General features: G+C 40.6%; 1 long non-coding RNA gene across 1 annotated transcript in view; it reads right to left on the bottom strand.

The window, feature by feature from the left end:
- LOC129644209 (uncharacterized) overlaps nt 1-20,939 on the bottom strand; it is a 123,904-nt gene extending 102,965 nt beyond the window's left edge. The window contains exon 1 of the long non-coding RNA XR_008710776.1: nt 20,798-20,939. This is a non-coding gene — a long non-coding RNA (uncharacterized LOC129644209). The remainder of the gene's footprint in view (nt 1-20,797) is intronic.
- Nucleotides 20,940-23,076: the final 2,137 nt, after the last annotated feature.

Consider the following 23,076-nt stretch of genomic DNA (forward strand, 5'->3'; position numbering starts at 1 on the left):
CATAAATTTGTGTTCTATGTCTGTGAGCCTATTTCTGCTTTGTAAATATGTTCATTTGTATCATTTTTAGATCCATATATAAGTAATATCATACAGTGTTTATCTTTATCTGACTTATTTCATTTAGTATAATCTCTAGTTCCATCCATGATACTGCAAATGACAAAATGTCATTCTTATGTATGCCTGAGTAGCATTCCATTGTATATATATGTACAACATCTTCTTTATCCGTTCATCTGTTGATGGAAACTTAGGTTGCTTCCATGTCTTGGCTATTGCAAACAGTGCTGCTATGAACACTGAGGCGCCTGTATTTCATCTTTTTAAAATATATACCAAGGAGTAGGATTGGTGGATAATATGGTGATTCTATTTTTAACTTTTTAAAGAGAATAGGATGGAGGCTCCTTAAGACACTAAAAACAGTTACCATATGCAGTTGAAATCTCTAAGGAAGACTTTGAACACTGCCAGAATCGAGGCTGATGGTGAGTCAGAAGACAGCAGGGCAGGAACATGTCTAACTCATACAGAGATGTATGTTTTGGTCCTCACTTTAGGACAATGTGATATTCAAATAAAGTGTAACTTCAATGGAACCAAGGGTTTTGGTAACTCTTTTATCAATTCTGGAATCCTGTGTCTGGAGTGATCCCAAGCGCAGAGTAGGAACTTAAGAAATTTGTATTAAATGAATTAAAAATATTGAAGGGAAATGTATTTACTAAAACCCTTTAAAGGGGAAAACCTTGTTTTCAATTCTTTGCTTCTTCTCCCTCCCTCCTTTGTCTTTCTCTCTCACTCTCCCCTCCCCCTGACCCCATGCTTCATGATTTATGAGTTTCCTGCAGCCACAGTGATAACTTACCACAAACCTGGTGGCTTACAACAGGAGGAACATATTTTCTCACAAGTCTCCAGGCCAGAGGTCTGAAATCAGGGTATCCCAGAGTTGGTTCCTTCTGGGTTCTGAGGGGATATGTCATTCCTTACCCATCTCCTAGTTTCTTATGGCTGTGCTAATCCTTGGTGTTCTTTTATTTATAGTCAAATCACCCTGATTTCCACCCCTTCTTCATACCATCTTCACCATCATCTTCTCCTCATCTCTTTTCTTCCCTTCTCTTCTCTGGTAATGACTCTTGTCATTCATTTAGGTCCACTCCAAACCAGCATGATCTCATCTGAGATTCTTAATTACATGCTCAAAGATGCTTTTTTTTCCAAATAAGTGCACATCTCCAGGTTTCTGTTTGACATATCTTTTGGGGGTCACCATGGGCCCCAGACACATGGTATCTCTCAGATATTCAGCAGTACAATGTCTGATTTGTCTCCACCAACTCCCCTCAATCCTCTTAACACAGCCCACTTGCCCCTTTTCTCTTTCTCCTTGTCCTCTATGCCAACTAATTCCTTTCTCTGTCCTGTGTGAAGTGATGCAGAGCATCTGGACCCCTGATGATTGGCCCTCCTCCCAGTAGACTTAAAAAGAAATCTCCCCGGAGAGCTGGGGGAAGGAAAGGTGCCGGAGACCCATTTCACTCTGTCAACAGCATTTTTTTCCCCACATAAACTGATCAATAAGTAATTCAGAAAAGTTATCTTTTCTTATGCTGACAAGAAATATTCATGCCCCAGTCCAACTGACACAGTATTTTTCAAGGTCGTCTGTCACCAAGGCTGGGAACCTCTAATTGTGAATATCAGGATCTCAGGAATTCTCACCTTTGGGATGGTCCTGGGGGGGCTTTTTTTTTTTTTTTTTTGGTCTTGAAAGTTGATTTTATTATTGTTATTTTAAATATAGAGATCCTGGGGTGTTATAGTTGAAGTTTTCCAGAGAAACATAACTAGGCTATATGTAGATTATACACATACACACACACACACACACACACACACACACACACAGCTTTGGGCAAAATGTTCATTGAGTTACATACATACAGAGAAATTTATTATGTTAAAACATACATAGCATAAAATCTATATTTTTAAGTGTACAATTGATGGCATTAAGTACATTCACTGACTTGATGGACGTGAGTCTGAGTGAACTCTGGGAGTTGGTGATGGACAGGGAGGCCTGGCGTGCTGCGATTCATGGGGTTGCAAAGAGTCGGACACGACTGAGCGACTGAACTGAACTGAACTGAACTGAAAGTACATTCACAATGTTATGTAAACATTACACTATTCGTTGGATAATTAATAACTCTGTTACATATTTTAGATATTAGCAACAATTTTTGAAAACCTTTCAGTTATGTTTCCTTTTCTGTTTTTAGTTACAAAATTTATTTAGTTATAGAATGTCATCACAAATATTTTAAGAAAAAGCAACACAAATTTTGAAGTTTGAAACCTAGGATGTCCCATCTCCAAACCTTCTGTGATCATTGGTGAACCACTTAAGCTTTCTGGATTTATACTTCCTCATTTGTGAATTGAGGGTAGTAAAAGACACAATCCATTAAGTTCTGTTATTATACAAATAGTGTGTGTGATCTGTGAGGCTACAAAGGGTTCCAAGGTTAGAAGGACCCTGAAATTAGATTAATGCCATTTTGAAATTCTTAATAATTTGCATAAGAAGTCTTGTATTTTAATTTTGCATTGCACTCTGAAAATTGGGTAGTTAGTTCTTTATGAAAATAGCTATGGATTTTAGGATTAAATGATGTGAGTGAGATCCTCAAGTGTATCTTCCTTATTTTCTTTTTTTTAAATATTTATTTATTTTTAGGAGATTGATGATTGCTTTACAGTAGTGGTTTGATTTCTGTCATACACCACTGTGAATTAACCATAGGTGTACATATGTCCCCTCCTTCTTGACTCTCCCTCCCACCTCCTACCCATTCCCACCCCCCTGGGTTATTACAGAGCCCCAGTTTGAGTTTCCTGAGTCATACAGCAAATTCCCATTGGCTATCTATTTACATATGTTCGTGTATATGCGTCCATGGTACTCTCCCCATTCATTTCACCCTTTGGTCCTTGGGCTTCAGTTCAAAGCCTTCCCTGCTTCTTGAAATGTAATGATAAATATCCAACTTGATAAATGATGGACTTTTCCTACTCTTTTGTGGCTGCATTCAGATTTCAGTTCAAGTGCACGAGAACAATGGCAGAATCAAACATGTGGAGGTTGCATGTATGTGTGCCTATACATGTGTGTGTGCTTGTGTGCTGTGCTTAGTTGCTCAGTTGTGTCCAAGTCTTTGCAACCCCATGGACTATAGCCCGCCAGGCTTCCCTGTCCATGGGGATTGTCCAGGTGAGAATACTGGAATGGGTTGCCATGTCCTCCTCCATGGGATTTCCCAAGCCAGGGATCGAACCCAAGTCTCCCATATTGCAGGCGGATTCTTTACCATTTGAGCCACCAGGGAAGCCCTCCTTGGAGCTTACAGGGGAAGAAATAGCTGATGGCTTCTAAATAGCTGACTTTGTTTCACCTCAGCTCAGAAATTTGCATTTGGAAAAGGCTTGTTTACTGGTAGAGCATAAAACAGAAAACATTTCATTTCACACATGTATATTTGTATGTACACATGTGCGTGCACACACATAAATACAGTTACTAGTTTGTTATCCTAACACTTAATTCTTGCTGCTGCTGCTAAATCGCTTCTGTAGTGTCTGACTCTGTGCGACCCCATAGATGGCAGCCCACCAGGCTCCGCCATCCTTGGGATTCTCCAGGCAAGAACACTGGAGTGGGTTGCCAGTTCCTTCTCCAATGCATGAAAGTGAAAAGTGAAAGTGAAGTCGCTCAGTCATGTCTGACTCTTCGTGACCCCATGGACTGCAGCCTACCAGGCTCCTCCATCCTGGGATTTTCCAGGCAAGAGTATTGGAGTGGGTTGCCATTGTCTTCTCCGCTTATTTTTGCAGTTTTCCTATATTTGGTTTATATTTTATTAATCTTCCAATGATTTTCTTCTCAAATCTTCTTCACCCTCAAAAATTCTGATTAAAGATCACAGACAGAAGGTTAGACTCTCTCTAAAACATTGCCTTTAACAGTGGCCCATATGTCTGGTACCTCCAAACAAAATGTTTCTATAATCTTTTTGTTTTCCTCTTAAACGTCTTGATTTTCTATCAATTCCTCTGTTAAATTTTTGCTGTTGTCCAGTCACTAAGTCGTGTCTGACTCTTTGTGACTCCATGAAGAGCAGTATGCCAGGCTTCCCTGTCCTTCCCTGTCTCCCAGAGCTTGCTCAAACTCATGTCCACTGAGTCAGTGATGCCATCCAACCATCTCATCCTCTGTTACCCCCTTCTCTTTCTGCCCTCAATCTTTCCCAGCATCAGGGTCGTTTCCAATGACACTTTACGTTTAATATAGCTGTGTATTTCTTTGACATTAAGTCACTTTCAGTTTGTGGTTTGTCATTTATGATCGTCTGTGTTTGAATGAATGGCTCAGTGGTTACTCAATTTAAATTTCAGAATATCCATTCAAGAGCCAACCAGGAATGCATATACTTCCTGTCTATCTCATTTACATATGTAATATTTTATTATTTATCTTCGACCGGTGGCTCTCAAAGTGGAATTGTGAGTGATATTTTATAAAATTGTTTTTCATAACATGAAATGACTCCTGGTTGTAGAAAACAAATGGCAAATCTTCTGCAGAGGCTGAGGCTTCAATAGTATCCAGATTCTGTAAGCCACAAGAGTAAAAGGCATCACATTACTTCCCTTCTATTATTCTCCTTAAATCAGATTTCCAGAGATCAAGTTTGCTTATGACAAATGAACACCTGTGCTCTCATCTCACTTCGTGACTTAAGAACTAAAATTTTTCTAAAGAAAGGAAAACATCCTAAATAGCAAATTCAATGATAATAATTTTATGACAATAATAGAATTTTTAGGATGAGGGATTTGTGAACTGGTCTTTTGTCCACTGGAGTGAACACCCGTGACATTCCCAGGAGGTCCACAATGTTCTGACTAATTTCATGAGTGGAAGCACTACCAGTTTGGAACAAAAGGGACAGGGGATGAAATAAAAGGAGGCTATTGGGCAGCCTTCCTGTCCTGCCCACTCCCATCTCCATCCCCACCCTCCACCCCAAATCTTACTGGCAGGAAGCAGGTTAATAAAACAGTTCATCTGAAAGTGATGCCACCTTTCTTGAGAAAGGAGAGATGGCTCAGAATAAAACTGAGTCCAGAGGCAGAACTTAAAGTCATGGAAAATTATTCCGAGTTCTTAAAATCTAATTGAGTTTGCCTGGCTGAATTTTAAAACTGCTTTGGATTGATGGCTTATTCTAACCCTCCATTTCCCACCACTTAGAACAACTGATGTCTTAGATGTCTTAGAACAACTGGTAACATACACCTGTCCCTTGGCTCTATCTTGGGGACAAGACGCACAGATCTGTAAGTTGGGAGGAATTGTGCCCTTAATGGGTTACTCATCTGCACTTGCTTCAGACGATGAGCTCTGGTACTTTAGAAAGGATGAGATTTAGATGAGATTTGGGGACTTTGAGTTGATGCTGTGACCAGATGAGCCCTTGGGGGCTTTTGGAAACATGAGGGATGGGCATGGATCTTGGAAACCAGAGGGCAGATGGTGATAGGCAGAATTTTGGTCCCCATGACTTTGACCCTTGGTGTTATGACTGAATATGTTACATACTTTTCAGATGGAATTAAGGCTACTAATAAAGTGACCTCAGGGAAGGCAATGGCACCCCAATCCAGTACTCTCGCCTGGAAAATCCCATGGATGGAAACCCCATTGATGGCTTTAATAACTATTTCACTGCAATGCTGGGTAGGATCCAGGTTGCAGAGAACTGAAGAGCCAACCAAAAGTCAGGAAAAAGAAAGTGCAATTTTCTTCTTTCTAGAAGTTTGGTAATACAAAGGTGAAAATGGGTAGTCTCAGATGTGGGGCAGTGTAAGGTTGAGGAAGGGTATTATTTTACGGGAAAACAAAAACAAAAACAAAAACAAACCACTGTTTGATTCCAAAATCCAGTGGATAGAATCCAGTAGAAAGATATAAGATTTCAGGGAGAATGCAAATAAGAACCTGAAAGGATTCCAAGAATAGATCCAAACACATGTGGGACTTTATTATATGTTTAGAGAGGACATTTCATATCACAGGGGAAAACTTATAGCTATTCAGGAAAAAAAAATATGAATCTATAGTTAAAACCATAAATCAAAACAAATTCTATATTTAAAAAAATAGAAATGATAAAAGTATCATAAGTATGGATGAATTGAATTATCTTAAAGTTCAAAGGCTTCTGTAAGTAAGATAATAAATCTAGAATTTATAAGAGAGAAGATGAAGATTTTTTTATCTGCCAACAAAGCACCATAATCAAAATGGAAAATTCTTAAAATTTGCAGCTCGTATCACAAAGGACCAAATTCCTGAAAATAGAAAAAACACTATAAAGCCAAATGAAAAGCCACAAATCAATGGGAAAATGAGCCAAGATTATAAAAGTTCTCAGAAAACAAAATAAAACAAAATCTCCAGCATCAGCTCCTCAGTGAAATACGTGACCGCTTATTAAAAAAAAAAAAAAGGACAAAATGAAACTATACTTATATACCATTTTTTGCTCTATTAGGTTGAAAAATGATTTTTTTGCCTTTATTTACAACACACTGAATTTGAGGAAATTTTTTGCCTTTGTTTACAACACTGAATTTGAGGAAATGGTGCATTTTCATTTACTGGGTTATTCAGTTGTAAATGGACAGGGAGTGCCTTGGTGGACACAATTAGGTTTTTTTGTTTGTTTGTTTGTTTTTTATTTTTTAAAACTCTTATTTATTTTATTATTTTTTTTTAGATTTTTTTTTTAGATTTTTTTTTTAATTTTATTTTTTTAACTTTACAATATTGTACTGGTTTTGCTGTATATCAACATGAATCCGCCACAGGTATACACGTGTTCCCCATCCTGAACCCTGCTCCCTCCTCCCTCCCCGTACCATCCCTCTGGGTAGTCCAATTAGGTTTTTAAAAGTTACAAATAAACCTACACTTTAAACTTGCAGTTCCACTCCTGGGAGTTTATCCTACAGCCTTGAGTGACAATATGATGTATTTTATCAATTTTTGAAGATGCATCTTGGAAATTGAAATGAGTTTTATAATCAATGCTGCTGTATCTTTTCTTTGTTAAAAACACATAAAATGGCACATAAACTAATAGAGTGTCTTATTATCAAAGCATCTTAGTTTATGTCAGTTTGTAGGAAGATCATTCATTATAACAGGAGTCAGGATAAAAAATGAAAGCAAAGCATGCAACTTTGCAATATATATGTATGCACATACATATATGTATGTATGTATATATATATATATATATATATATATATGTATCTATGCTCACATCTAATCTCTTGTTTGTATATGTGTATAACAGCTCTGGCAGGATTCTGGTAACCTCAGCTGCCTAACCAATGGCAACCCACTCCAGCATTCTTGCCTAGAGAATCCCATGGACAGAAGAACCTGGCGGGCTACAGTCCACGGGGTCATAAGGAGTCAGACACGACTGAACGACTGAGCACAGCACAGCTGCCTCAACGGAAGTGAGCTGGAGGACAGATCTGGAGGAAATCTCGCATTCTCTTCTGCCTTTTACAGGCATTGTAAAATGAATCATCTAAAAATTGTAAAAATGTAGCATCTAAAAACAAATGTTATTAAAAGCAGAAAAAATCAATTATCCACACTGTAAACCTTGCTTTGCCTTGGCTTCACAACTGTGCTCACTTTTTTTTTTTAACTGACTAAACACTGACTCATTAGCCACTGAGCCTGGAGAATAAGAAGGAAACAAAATTTGTGCCACAAAATTATTCTTTACTCTGAGTCTAGATGTGGCAGGAAATCCTCAAAAACAATCAAATGTCCTTTCTATACTCTTGGTAATGAATTTAATATCATAAATTCCTTTAAAAAGGATGATTTGAGGTGACTAGGCTGACATTCCTCAGAAGTGAGTCTAGTTCTAATAAAGTTTTAAAAAATCTTTATTACTCTTCTGATCATAAAAGCAATACCTTCCAGGGAAAAAAGAATGGCAGGCTATAGAAATTCTGCCATAGAAAGTGGAAAAACCTTTTAGCAAGGGCAGGAGTCAGGGATATGGTCAGGTCCAGGAACACCTGTTATAAGTAGTTTTTACACGTTTACAGGGGCATTGTGACCCAACTCATGTCAAACCGTGACATCAAAACGCGTGTGTCAAAACATTCTCCAAGTCAAACAACCACATGAAACTGTCTTGCTTCCTATGCAGACGGCCTGTCATGATGGGTGCCACGTGGGAGGACCAGGTCTCCTGTCTGGCTTGCAAGTTCCTTGAGGCCACCTCTACGTTCTCACCTCCCAGGCAGGAGCGTGGCACATGGTGGAGGGTGGTCAGTAAGTACCCACTGAAATCATGAAGAGGGGGCACAGAACCATGGAAACCCTACCAACCAGGAGCAAGACCAAACTCACCCTCCACCCCAGACTGCAGGTGCAGGGGTCTGAGCAGGTCACCCATGCCTGAGTCTCGGTCCATCATCCATACAGTGACTGTAACAACTCTCCTCTTGCTGTGGAAATTTAAAGGGATCTATGCACACTGGCTGCACAGTTACAGGAGCAAAATCAGGGCACGGTGTATTTTTTTAACTATGGTGATTTCCACTGGGAAAGACTGAGCTGATGGGCAGAGTCAGGGGTGTGCCACCCTAGGGGACACTGGGAATGGCGATGACTGTGTCCTCAGGGTGTGGTACCCCAGGCCGGGCTCCACCTAATTGTCCCTGCCTACTGTTCAGCAAGTGAAGAGGAAACCTGCGTTGTTGGAGTTTTGTCTAGGAGGGCGCACCTGTGCGTTGAATGCTGGAGAAACAGCATACCTGCAATGATTGCTGTGGCCACGAGCTCTGGGATGCTAATGTCATCTGAGCCCACAGCCAGCGGCCCTGGGGTCCTTCTCAGGCATCGCTTAGCCCCATAGCAGCTGTTTCACACCTTTGCCTGTCTCCTTAAGGCTGCTCCTGGCGGCCAGAATCTTTAGATTCTGGCTGCAATGTGGGAGAACCAGGTTCTATCCCTGGGTCGGGAAGCTCCCCTGGAGAAGGAAATGACAACCCACTGTAGTATTCTTGCCTGGAAAATGTCATAAACAGAGGAGCCTGGTGGGCTACAGTTCTTGGTGTCGCAAAGAGTCAAACATGACTGAAGCGACTTCACTTTCACTTTTCACTTGAAGCAGCTCCCTATTGCCTACCTTGGGTTCTAGGAGACAACCTCACCATCTGTTTCACAAAGAAACCAGAGTTGCTTATGGAGATGCAGTTCACATGCAGTTCCAATTTGTCCTTGGAAGTATGCAGTTGAGTGGTTTTAGTATATTCACAGAATTGAGCATGGGCAACCATCACCTCAGTCATAGAACATTTTCATCTCCCTGAAAAGAAACCTTGGACCCATTAAGCACCCACTTCCCATTTACCCCTTATCCCATCCACAGCCTAGGCCACCAAGAATCTATGTTAAATATTTAAATATTTGCCTATTCTGGACACTTCATAATAGTGAGATCATATATATGCAGCATTTACGACTCTTTTCACTTGGCAGAATGCTTTCAAAATTCATCCATTTTGTACCATGTGTCAGTATGTCTTTCCTTTTAATGGCAGAATAATATTCCACGGTATGAATAAACCACATTTTATTTATCCATGTATTCAGTTCAGTTCAGTCGCTCAGTCGTGTCCAACTCTTTGCGACCCCATGAATCACAGCACGCCAGGCCTCCCTGTCCATCACCAACTCCCAGAGTTCACTCAGACTCACGTCCATCGAGTCAGTGATGCCATCCAGCCATCTCATCCTCTGTTGTCCCCTTTTCCTCCTGCCCCCAATCCCTCCCAGCATCAGAGTCTTTTCCAAGGAGTCAACTCTTCACATGAGGTGGCCAAAGTACTGGAGTTTCAGCCTTAGCACCATTCCTTCCAAAGAAATAGTGATGGATATTTGCCTTGTTTTTACTTTTTTGGCTATTATGGGGGGAGGGGGAGCTGTTATAAACATTCTTGCACAGATTTTCACGTGGACATATATTTTTGTCTTGGGTATACACCGAGGAATGGAATTGCTGGGTCATGTGATAACTGTGGGGCTTCCCAGGTGGTGCTAGTGTTAAAGAACCCACCTGTCAATGCAGGAGATGTAAGAGACTCAGTTTGATCCCTGGGTTGGGAAGATCTCCTGGAGGAAGACATGGCAACCAACTCCAGTATTCTTGCCTGGAGAGTCTCATGGACAGAGAAGCCTGGAAGGCTATAGTCCATAGGATTGCAAAGAGTAGGACACCACTGAAGTCACTTGGCACTTAGTCACTAAGCATGCACATGGTAACTTCATTTAGGCACTTAAAGAGTTGACAGATTGTTTTCAAAGTGACTGCAGTTTACATTCCCACCTGCAGTGAATGAGGACTACAGTTTTTCTACATCCTGACCAATACCTGTTGCTGTCTGTCTTTTGGATTCTAGCCATCCTGATTATCTCATGTGATTTTGATTTGCAGGGCAAGTCTTCAAGTTTTTGAACCACCTCTTTTACTACTGATTCCATGCAATCACATCAATATGAATTATATGATTACATATTATACAAAATATAAATAAAAATATTTGTTGTTGTTGTTCAGTTGCTAAGTCGTGTCCGACTCTTTGTGACCCCGTGGATTACAGCATGCCATGCTCCCCTGTCTTTCACTATCTCCTGGAGTTTGCTCAAATTCATATCCACTGAGTTGGTGAGGCCATCCAACCATCTCATCCTCTGTCACCCCCTTCTCCCCCTGCCCTCAATCTTTCCCAGCATGAGGGTCTTTTCCAATGAATTGACTCCTCACATCAGGTGGCCAAAGTATTGGAGCTTCAGTTTCAGCATCAGTCCTTCCAATGAATATTCAGGACAGATTTTCTTTAGGATTGAGATGTATAATACATAAACTGTAGTAAAAATATAACGAAATAGAAAAATAAGCAAACCCTAAATACTTACATTAAGAAACTTGTAAATCCATTAGGACACATTCATCTAGTGGGAGCAGTTTAAAGGATAAGGTAAGTCTCTGGTACTGACATTGAAACATCTGACGTCAGCATTAAATCATGTGCTGACAGCCCCAGTCTCTACCAGATCCTTCTCCAAGGAGAGGGGTCCTTCCTCCTGAACCAGATCGATCTTTGCCTTGGTCCTGGACCCCAACTCCTCACACCTCTTGAACACTTCCATTCCGTAATCTGTACCCTCTTTCTTATCTGTATCATCAACCATAGAAGAACTCCCATTCTGCAGGGGTTTCCTCCAGAAACATGGATAAGATGGAAACTCGGAGGCAAATGGCTGGAAGGTATCCAGTGCTGCTGCTCACTTACCAAGCTGTGCTCCTTGCGGTGTGTTTCAGCATCTATAACGTTTCTATCTCCTGAGGCTGTGGTGAGGATGGCATGAGCTGATGTCTCTGAAGCAATTAGAGCCATGCCCAGCACATAGTAAACGCTTGTGTCTGCTCTCATAGTTACAATTGTCAACATTAGGTTCACAATTTGGATAAAAAAATGAAAGTGACAGTGTTAGTCATTCAGTCATGGCTGACTCTTTGCGACCCCATGAACTGTAGCCCACCAGGCTCCTCTATCCATACGATTCTCCAGGCAAGAATACTGGAATGGGTTGTCATTCCCTTCTCCAGGGCATCTTCCTGACCTATGGATCAAACGCGGGCCTCCTGCATTGCAGGCAGATTCTTTACCTGGTGAGCCACCAGGGATAAAAAAAAATATGTGCAAATGATTACAACAACTTCAGATAAAAACGTTATACAGGAGGATGTAAGTTTCTCCTCAACCACCTTTTCACAGCATCATTACCAGCTGTAGGCTCATCCTCACAGAATGGAATTTATCTGTGTTTTATGCAAAAAAAAAAAATTGTGGGAAAGAAAATTGTACACAGAAAAGCCTCCTGAACACCGTATTCTTGATTTTTTTCCCACATTATATTTATTTTGGAGATGTTTCAATGTCAGTATCAAAGACTTACCTCAATCCTTTTTAACTGCTGGCACTAAATGAATGTGTCACCTAATTTACCTGTTTCCTGAATAAAATATCTAGGGTTTGTTTGTTTCTTATTTTTCTCACCAGCTTTCTATAGAAAAATCTTACAAGGCCTTACAAGGAATTTATGTATGTGTGAAAATACCTGTGATGAAGACTAGAAGAGGAAATTTCCGAGTCAGAGGAAAACTGTATTTCTATTTTATAAGTAAATATTATAAATACATAACAGTAACGTATTATTAGTAATATTATTGATATATAGTAAACATAATTAAACACAATTAAAATTTGTTATCAATATTACCAAATTTGCTTCAGAAGATGTGCCAAGCGATAATTCCCAGAGAAAAGAGAGCCTGTGTCTTTCCTTCTATTTTTCCCCAATAAGTGGTATTGCTTTTGTTGTTCTTTTTCAGTGGCTAAGTCATGTCCAACTCTTTGCAACCCCATGGATTGCAGCACACCAAGCTTCCACGTCCGTCACCATCTCCTGGAGTTTGCTCAAGCTCATGTCCGGTGAGTCTGTGATGACCTCCAACTATCTCATCCTCTGTTGCCCCTCTTCTCCTCTTGTCCTCAACCTTACCCTGCATCAGGGTCTTTCCCGGTGAGTCAGCTCTTCACATCAGGTGACAAAGAATTGAAACTTCAGCTTCAGCCTCAGTTCATTGGAAGAACTGAGTATTCAGGGTTGACTTCCCTTACCGTTGACTGGTTTGATCTCCTTGCTGTCTAAGGGACTCTCAAGAGCCTTCTCTAGAGCTACAGTTGGAAGATCCGTGTCAGTTTGGTTGATGAACAACAGAATTGGGATATAGTTACAATTTGCAGCATTCTTAAATTAAGTGAGAAGGAATACATTTCCACATGTTCAGAGGTTTATATTTGTGTTGGGAGGAAGGGTGGAAACTCTCTGTATATGTCCCTTATGCAGTGTTTATTTTATGGTAGGCATTTTTTCATTGGTTTCATTGGTTTGTTAGAATACTTAACCCTTTGATCATGATAAAAATTGCAAAATTTTTTTCAAGATTTCCATTTGGTTTTTGAATTTGTTTGTTAAGTGTTTCCCAATTCAGGGCTTTATGTAGTCAAATTTACCAAACTAGATCATGTGTAATACTTATAGAGAAGTTCCTTATTTTCATTTTCTTTTAGTGTTTTCATTGTTTCCTTTTTGTATGTTCATAGTTGAGCTATTTAAAATTTTCTTTCTATAAATTATTTTTCTGAAAACTATACAGTTATTTCCATAGTCCTTACTTATTAATTAACATTTTCCTCTCTAACTTAAAACATCATCTTTAAATTCTTATATCTAATTTGGTGTAAGTATGAACCAAGAACTTCCAGAAGTTCAAGCTGGATTTAGAAAAGGCAGAGGAACCAGAGATCAAACTGCTAACATCTGTAGGATCATAGAAAAAAGCAAGAGAGTTCCAGAAAAATATCTACTTCTACTTTATTGACTATGCTTTGACTGTGTGGATCACAACAAACTGTGGAAAATTCTTCAAGAGATGGGAATACCAGACCACCTGACCTGCCTCCTGAGAAACCTGTATCCAGGTCAAGAAGCAACAGTGAGAACTGGACATGGAACAAAAGACTGGTTCCAAATTGGGAAAGGAGTGCATCAAGGCTGTATATTGCCACCCTGCTTATTTAACTTATATGCAGAGTACGTCATGCGAAACCAGGTTGGATGAAGCACAAGCTGGAATCAAGATTGCCAGAAGAAATATCAATAACCTCAGATACTCAGATGACACCACCCTTATGGCAGAAAGCCAAGAGGAACTGAAGAGCCTCTTTATGAAAGTGAAAGAGGAGAGTGAAATAGCTGGCATAAAACTCAACATTCAGAAAACTAAGGTCATGGCATCCAGTCCCATCACTTCATAGCAAGTAGATGGGAAAACAATGGAAACAGTAGCAGATTTTATTTTCTTGGGTTCCAAAATCACTGCAGATGGTGACTGCAGCTATGAAATAAAAAGACCCTTGCTCTTTGGAAGAAAACCGATGACAAACCTATACAGCATGTTAAAAAACACAGACATTACTTTACTGACAAAGGTACATATAGTCAAAGCTATGGTTTTTCCAGTAGCCATGTATGGATATGAGAGTTGGACCATAAGGAAGGCTGAGCACTGAAGAACTGATGCCTTTGAGCTGTGGCATTGGAGAAGATCCTTGAAAGTCCCTTGAACTGAAAAGAAAGCAAACAGGTCAATCCTAAAGGAAATCAATCCTGAATATTCATTTGAAGGGCTGATGCTGAAGCTTAAGGTCTAATACTTCGGCCACCTGATATGTAGAGTAAACTCATTGGAAAAGACTCTGATGATGGGAATGATTGCAGGCAGGAGGAGGAGGGGATGGCAGAGGATGAGATGGTTCGATGATATCACCAACTCCATGGGCATGAGTTTGAGCAAACTCTGGGAGATGGTGAAAGACAGGAAGGCCTGGCATACTGCAGCGCATGGGGTTGCAAAGAGTCGGATTGACTGAGCCACTGAACTTGAGGTTCTTTGTGCTTCCCAGGTGGCTCAGTGGTAAAGAATCTGCCTGCCAGTGCAGGAGATGGCAGAAGACAGGTTCAATCCCTGGGTCAGAAAGATCCCCTGGAAGAGGAAATGGCAACCCAGTCCAGTATTCTTGCCTGGGAAATCCCATGGATAGAGGAGCCTGGTGGGCTACAGTTCAGGGGGTTGCAGATAGTTGGACACGACTGAGCATGCGAGCATGCATGAGGTTCTTTTCCAGTTATCTATCTTTTTTAATATGAGCATCACATTAATTTAATATTGCAATTTTATTTGAAAGTTCTTTTTCAGAAAGATGGTTTATTCCTCCCTTCTAAAAATTGCTACTAAGTTTTTTTTTTTTTTTTTTGATGATATCAGGATGGGGAACACATGTATACCTGTGGCGGATTCATTTTGATATTTGGCAAAACTAATACAGTTATGTAAAGTTTAAAAATAAAATAAAATTAAAAAAAAATAAATGTATAGATTAACTAAGGGAGAATAGACAACTCTATAAAGCCGAGTTCTCTCTCAGCATGGAGTATGTTTTTCTGTTGTCTGTCTTGTTCTTTCACAATGTTTTAGCATTTTCTTCATCATGATGGTCACCATTTCTTGGTAAGCTTATCCCCAATTATGTCATGTTAACGTCATAAATGGTCTTTTTCTTCCACTGTACCCTCTTTATGCCGTTTATAAGATAGCAATTGATACTTGAATATTAACAGCTCTATTCTGATATTTTCTGTATTCTCTTATTTTATTTATTGCTTTTCAACTGTTTCCTCTTGGCTTTCCAATTTTTCCCATAGTAAAAGTGTTACTTGATCCATCCTTATTTCTTTCTCCCTTCTAATTTCATTGACCATTAGCTCCAGATTAAAATAAATGAGTGGTAATATTTAACATTCTTTTGTCTTATTACTGATTATATGGGAATGCTCCCAACATTTCCCTGTGAAGCACTGAATATATTTTGGATTGAGATGAATATTTTAAAAATATTTTATCATAAAAAATTTTAAAACATACAGAAATTTAGAAAGTATGGTACAATAAACATCATGAATGCAAGAACCTAGATTCAACAGTTGTTAGCATTCTATCTGAATTGCCTCACACACATACACACACATTATCTATATCTATCTGTATCTGAATGATTTAAAGTAAATTACAGGAACTTTCCTGACAGTCCAATGCTTAAGACTCCATGCTTCCACTGTTGGGGGTATGGGTTTGATCCCTGGTTTGGGAACTAAGATCCTGCATGCCGTGTGGTGTGACCAGAAAAATAAAGATATATTTTCAATTTTTTAATTAAAAAATAAATTACAGAAATCATGGATTGTCAAAAAATTAAGATTTCTCTACATAGACACAAATCACTATCCAAAATAAAATTAATCATTATAATAGCTAGTTCATTTTCAAATATGTCCAATTGATCCCCAAATTGCTTTTGTGGCAAGAAATAATCAGAGATCACAAATTGCTTTTGGCTGCTATATCTTAAGCTTGATATATTTCAGACTGATGAGGAGGTGTATTTTTTCTTGTTAATAATTTAGATGTTGAATTTATCTACTGTTTTTTCAGCATCCAAGAAGAGGGTTATAAACCTGTTCTCTTTTGGTCTATTAATGTAGTGAATTATTACTGAAAGATTTCCTACTATTGAAGAAATTTTATATTATGCAAATAGAACTCTCATGGTATTATTTTTTCCAATGTGTTGTTTAATGTCACTGAGTAAGATTTGCCTATGGTTTTTGTTTTGCATACTATTTCTTTTTATTTTTACCTTTGATGACAAAGTTATGTTTGTTTCGGTTTTTTAAAAAGTAAGATTTTCTTGTTTATCTATGCTCCGATGTAATTTAAAGAGCGGTTGGAGGCAGTTCTGCTTCCACTGTGGTGATGTATTCCCCCAGCAAGCCAGGTCTCCTGCTGGTAACACCTGTAAACCCTGGAAACAGCGTAAGTTCGGTTTACACTCCACACTGCGCCACTTTCATGTTTCACCTTCTCTCTCTTGCTATCTTTTCCTGAGCTCTTATATGTCTCATTTTTTTGTTTGTTTATTTTACTTTACATTGCTTGATGTGCACGTGTGCCTGCTAAGTTGCTTCAGTCGTGTCTGACTCTTTGTGACCCCATGGACTGTGTAGCCCAGCCAGGCTCTTCTGTCTGTGGGATTCTCCAGGCAAGAATACTAGAGTGGGTTGCTGTGCCCTCCTCTAGAGTATCTTCCCAACTCAGGGATCGAACTCATGTCTCTTAAAACTACCTGCATTCCCAGCTGGGTTCTTTACCACAGCACCACCTAGGAAGCCCTACATTGCTAGATACTGATGACTAAATTAATATCAACATTTCATAATTAAATTAATATTATCAGTATCTCCATCTTGCTAAAAATGGGCTCAGCCTCAATTTTGATCTGTTCTATGACAACTTTCTTCTGCTGAGTGCTCTTGACCTGACATTTTTTCTTGCTTTTTTCTTAAAGTGCTTTTATGGTAGTTTATTATTGATTAGTTATCTAGAATAAGGTGAATTCTTTTGAAAAACCATTTGTTTATTGAAGTATAGTTAATTTATCAAATTGTGTTAGTTTCAGGTGTACAACAAAGTGATTCAGTTTATATTTGAACGTGTGAATCGCTCAGTCATGTCTGACTCTTTGTCACCCTGTGGACTGAATGTGGCTTAGTTATTTTACCATATGCTTCTCCCCAACCAATGAAGACCAGAAGCTTCTCAAAGGAAAGATATATTTCTCCTTGCCTGGACTGGATCACTACTAGGCAGATTTCTGAACGTGCCAACTGTTGGGTTTGGACTAAGTCATTTATCCCATGAGATGGAGCCATGGTCCTCATTCACGGTGTGGAAGAAGAGACAAGAAAGACAGGAAATAGCATGGACTGATGCTCCAGAGTGTGCCAGATCCTCTGTGAGGCTGTCTGTGTATGTCATCACATTTAATTCTCAGAGCATTGTCATGAATGAAGTATTATTCCTGTTTTTCAGTTGGACAACTTGGAGCAAAGAAGGATAAGCTCCTTGGTCCAGATTACAGATCCAGTATGTAATGCAGTAGAATTCTGATGACTCCAAAGTTCACTGTTGGCAGGACCTCCAAGGCTGTTTCTTCATTCCACCCTATGTCTAAACAGCTGTTATTTAGACAAAGACTCTCTTATCACAACAGCAATCACAATGAAGCTTCTGTTGCTCAAGCACGTGTCACTTATCTCCCCTTTGCTTTGTGCTTCTCCTCACCATTTGCCAGTCTCTACACTGCTTTTGACTTAATGGGATGGGTCCTCTGTATCAGTCCTTCTCTGAGTAAAGAATCTCTCTGCTTTCCCCCAGCACAATTGCTAGGAGATTGTGCCCAGCCTTCTCAGGGGCAACTTTTTTCAAGACTCAAACCTTCCTTGCCCTGAGCCCTAGCATGTCTCCTGGTTGGGGTGTAGACTGTTATAGAAATGAAAAGATAATATGAGACCTTCTGCTCCCTGGCTGCCCATCATTGTGGTCCCTCACCTGAAGCCCTGACACCCTGACATTCATTGTTGCCAAGATTTAATGAATGACTGTCGTGATTGGAAACAGAAGTCTTGGAACAGGAGCAGTATAGTGGGCTCATGAGGGAGGGCAACATGCTCAGGCCTCATGATCAGAGGGCTCTGTTTCATTCTTTGCTCATTTGGCCGGTAACCTTAGGCATATACTCCTGAGTTATGCTATTCTCCCGTAAAAGAAGGTGAAAACATTTGTCCTGTACCTATTGTGAGGTTCAAAAGAGAGCATGATGAGGAAACATGATGAGTATGTTTTGAAAATTATAACATACTCAATAAATGTTCAGGTTTCCCAAGTGGCTCAGTGGTAAAGAATCCACCTGCCAAAGCAGGAGATGCAGGAGACGTGAATTTGATCCCTGAGTCGAGAAATCCCCTGGAGGAGGAAATGGACACCTACTCCAGTATTCTTTCCTGGGAAATTCCATGGACAGAGGAGCCTGGCAGGCTACAGTCCATGGGATCACAGAGTCAGACAGGACTGAGCACAGCATAGCAATACATGTTCTGTTATTAACAATAGTATCACAGTTGGTAATAATAGGTTAAATGGATGGTGAGGCAGAGTCTCCTGAATGACATCAAACACATGATGAGGTCCAGTGAGAAGGGCTCACTTGCTCCTCAGCATCACCAGGTGGTTTCTGAGGTGGGGAAGTTGGTGTGATTCTGACCATACAGGTCCAGAAAATCAGGCTCAACGGACTCACCCTCACTAATTAAACTGATAGGAGATGAGTTCAAAACCAAGATGTGAAATTCTTAATCAGAGGAGGGGACCAAGACCAGGAACATCTGGCAACACTATTCAGAGGATGCCTCAGGACAGCGCAATTCAGTAGGAAGGGAGTGTGATAAGAAGGCTGAGGAAGGCTGAAGGCTGAGAAGAGAGGAAGGGAAAATGCCTCTGGCCTCTCCAGGAACACAGATGCTCTGTCCACCAGTATACTTCGCTGGCATTTCCCATAAGACACAGCCAAGCCTTATTGCTACAACCTGAGCCACCAGCCGTGGTCTCTGTCTAGCTAGCTAGAACTCCTGCTTGGTCATGTCAGACTCTTTGTGACTGACTATAGCCCACTAGGCTCCTCTGTTCATGGAACTGTTGACATTTCCTACTCCAGGGGATCTTCTTGACCCAGGGATCAAGTTCTCTGTCTACCACTGCCTCCGATTACCCACCCAGGTTTTGCTCATTTCATTCCAGCTTTTGGTCATTCACTGTTGCTTATTTGGGAACCACTGCAGAAGCTCCCCAAAACAAGGCAATTTCTGACCATCTTGATGTTCCCTGACCTCCCAGGGTCCTTTAGACCCACCTCAGCTTCCACAAGAGAAAGACACCATGGTTTTGTGACAATCCTTTGTTCTGTCTCTGATTCTTGCTCACATCTGTAATTTACTCCCCGCCCCCACTTTTTTTTTCCTACAAACAGTTCACAGTATAAATCGTGGCATGGAAAACGGTGTGTTTCCTCTGGTTTCAGATAAGAGAAGCTGTAAATAATTTAAAGTTCCTGCTGCGGAAAATTACCCAAACAGAAAGGGCCTTTTTTAATGCTTGGCACTGAGGATGTTAAAATAAGAAATTGTGCCAATTTTCCTACAGGTGAAATTTTACCTTCTCCATAAAGTAAGCACTTTGACTCTGAAATAAATAATGCAATGAGATTTCTTGCAAAGCATGTCAGCATGAATGTAGGGCCATAGCAGTAATGGTCCACATTTGCTTTTCTTAAAAAAAAAAAATCTCACTAAATGACTGATTGAAATTTTGTGTACCTGGGACCATTAAGTCATACCCCAGGGTTAAGAGAGTGTACTCACTAATAGCGTTTATATTACCACAACTGTCCAACCAAACTTACATGGAAAGATACTGTTTTGCCGTACAAAATTCTGATTTGCATAATATTGAATTTCTGCATGCCACTCTACTTTGAAATGGAAATCTGACCTATTTTTCACCCCCTAATTAATGAGTCATTGTGAAGTGGGGCCATAGCTGGTTTCACCTGACCCTCTGCACTGAGTGCCTCCAGAGATGTCCTGCTGTCTTTACCAGGGCTGCAAGTCTTCCCCCCTTATCTGCAGGTGGGCACCGAGACTGGCCAGGCTCCATGTCCACAAACCAAAGCGTCTCAGAGAAAGAGGAGGAGCGAAGCCATTTTACCTCATGTTCTCTTCCCAGTAAACCTGTGTTGGGGGCATGTTATGCAAAGAGAGCCAGACTGTACTCTCCCATCCAGGTACCATTTTGTAACAAGGGCAGCTTTGCCTCCCTAGACACCAGCTCAGTGGCTCCCACACCAGCTCAGCAGTTCCAGATTTCATCCTTTATGAACCAGAAAGGGCTGAGTCATCAAGCTTTACAAAGTGCACAAGAATTAGTAGACAAGGGTCAAATAGACATCAAGGATCAATAATAAAAATAGTTTTCTGAAAGCAGATAAAAAATACATGTACAACTGGAGTGTGTTTATGGTGGGAACTATCAATCTCTTGTACCTGACTGCTGGCTTCTTCCTTAGGTAACAGATGTTCAGTCTCTTTGCTTTCCCACCTCTGATTCTCCTGCAGGATGTCCAGTTGCCAAACAGTTCTGGGCAGGAGCTGGAAGGCCAGAGGGATGATTCCTGACAGGTGGGAATAGGTTAGGCTGATGTTTTCTCAAAAAAAAGATGAAAGAAGGAAGGGAGGGAAGGAAGGAAGAAAAGGAGGGAGGAAGAAAGAAGGAGGGAGGGAGGAAGAGAAAGTTGGAGGGGGAGAGGGAGGAAGGAAGTAAGAGAAGGAGGGAGAGAAGAAAGAAGGCGGGAAAGAGAGGAGGAAGGGAGGGAGGGAGGGAGAGAAGGAGGGGAAATTAAAAAACAACAAACACTGCCTCCCATAAACCGGTCTCCATGGTTGCAATGGGAGGGGTGTCATTGTTTCCCTGACAGTAGGGAACAAAAGAATAAATCCTCAGCTATTTTACTTGAAAAGCCCCTCATGGCTCTGTGTCCCTCACTGTGCAGAATGGGTCCCTGAGCAGCAGCTGCCCTGCAGGCTGTCTACTTGACCAGCTTGCTCCACCCTGCTATTTCCGTCCTGACAGTGCTTGCTTGGGAAGACTGTCCATGAACCCTGAAGCCAGCTGAGCCCTTCCCTTACATGCACATGACTCACTGTGGCTGCCATCATCCTTCAGGTTCTTTTTTCTCCATTGAATTATAAACTCTGTGAGAGAGACACTGTATCTGTCTTATCCATGGGCTCATCCCCAGAGCCATCTGGTCAACCCTCCCTGACAATTACTCAATGAGCTCAGAGAACGTCACTGAAGACATTTAAGCTTATTTACATGCAGGTGGTCAGTCTCTCCTGAAACCAAAGAGGACAGTGTACCCTTTTGTAGACTTTTCCCAAGTCTACCATATACTCAACTGTTGGAAACATGGCTTTGTTTTACCCTGGGGACTTTGAGAGAAGACCAGTGACCATTCCACAGAGGAGCTTCCTTGGCTGCCTGCCTTGGCAATCTTCTCAGCCTGAGTTCCAAGTGCCGTTAGTTTATCTTGGTGGAATCTAAGAATCTTGAGGGCATCTGACCCAACAGTGACATCAGATTAGGCCATGTCTGAGCTGCTCTTATAGAAACAGAAACATTAGTCTACTACATGTTTTCAGAGAATACATCTTACCCTCCATGCTAAAACAATGAACGTTCTCTGGTTGAAAATAAATCCCAGGGCGGACGCATGAATTTTTTTCAGTAGTTCTTCTGCCTGTTACAGATTGGAAGCTCCCAGGAGGCAGGACAGGGTTGTATTAACTCATGTAGTCAGAGGACAGTTACAAACTCTATGGACACCTTTGGATGACAGCTGTGCTTCAGGGCAAATGGAACCCACTTGAAAAATATCTACTTATTGCTTTAAATTAAATTGCTCCTTAGAAGGAAAGCTATGATGAAATGAGACACTATATTATAAAGCAGAGACATTACTTTGTCAACAAAAGGCCACATAGTCAAACCATGGTTTTTCCAGTAGTCATGTACAGATGTGCGAGTTGGACCATAAAGAAGGTTTGAATGCAGAAAAATTGATGCTTTCAAACTGTGGTGTTGGAGAAGACTCTTGAGAGTCCCTTGGATGGCAAAGAGATCAAAACAGTCAATCCTAAAAGAAATCAACCCTGAATTTTCATTGGAAGGAATGATGCTGAAGCTGAAGCTCCAATACTTTGGCCACCTGATGCAAAGAGCCAACTCACTGGAAAACACCCTGATTCTGGGAAAGATTGAAGACAGGATGAGAAGGAGGTAGCAGAGGATGAGATGATTGGATACTATAGCCTACTCAATGGACATGAATTTAAGCAAACTTTAGGAGAAAGTGGAGGACAGAAGAGCCTGGTGTGCTGTGAAATCCATGGGGTTGCAAAGAGTCAGACATGACTTAGCAACTGAACAACAGCAACAATTGCTTTAAAACATCCAGAATGTGTTTCTTGTTGCATGATAAAATCACAAGATAGAGTGGTTGGTAGCTAATCTTTACAATTTACTGCCATTAGGGGACTTGGCATTAAGGTTAGACTCTGACAACCTGCTTATCACCAACCTTCTGAAAAATGGTCTCAGACTGAATGGCCCTTCTCACTGGGATGCTCAGTGTGGATGAGAATCCAAGCTCAGAATCCAAGCTCAGCTTCTGATTTCTTATCATCAATTTTCACCAGTGAATACTTAAATGTCTGAAACAGGGTGTGAGTCATACATTTAGTATGTTTCACCTTCCAGCTTT

Source organism: Bubalus kerabau, chromosome 2, assembly GCF_029407905.1.
Source record: "Bubalus kerabau isolate K-KA32 ecotype Philippines breed swamp buffalo chromosome 2, PCC_UOA_SB_1v2, whole genome shotgun sequence".
NCBI classification, from domain to species: Eukaryota; Metazoa; Chordata; class Mammalia; order Artiodactyla; family Bovidae; genus Bubalus; species Bubalus kerabau.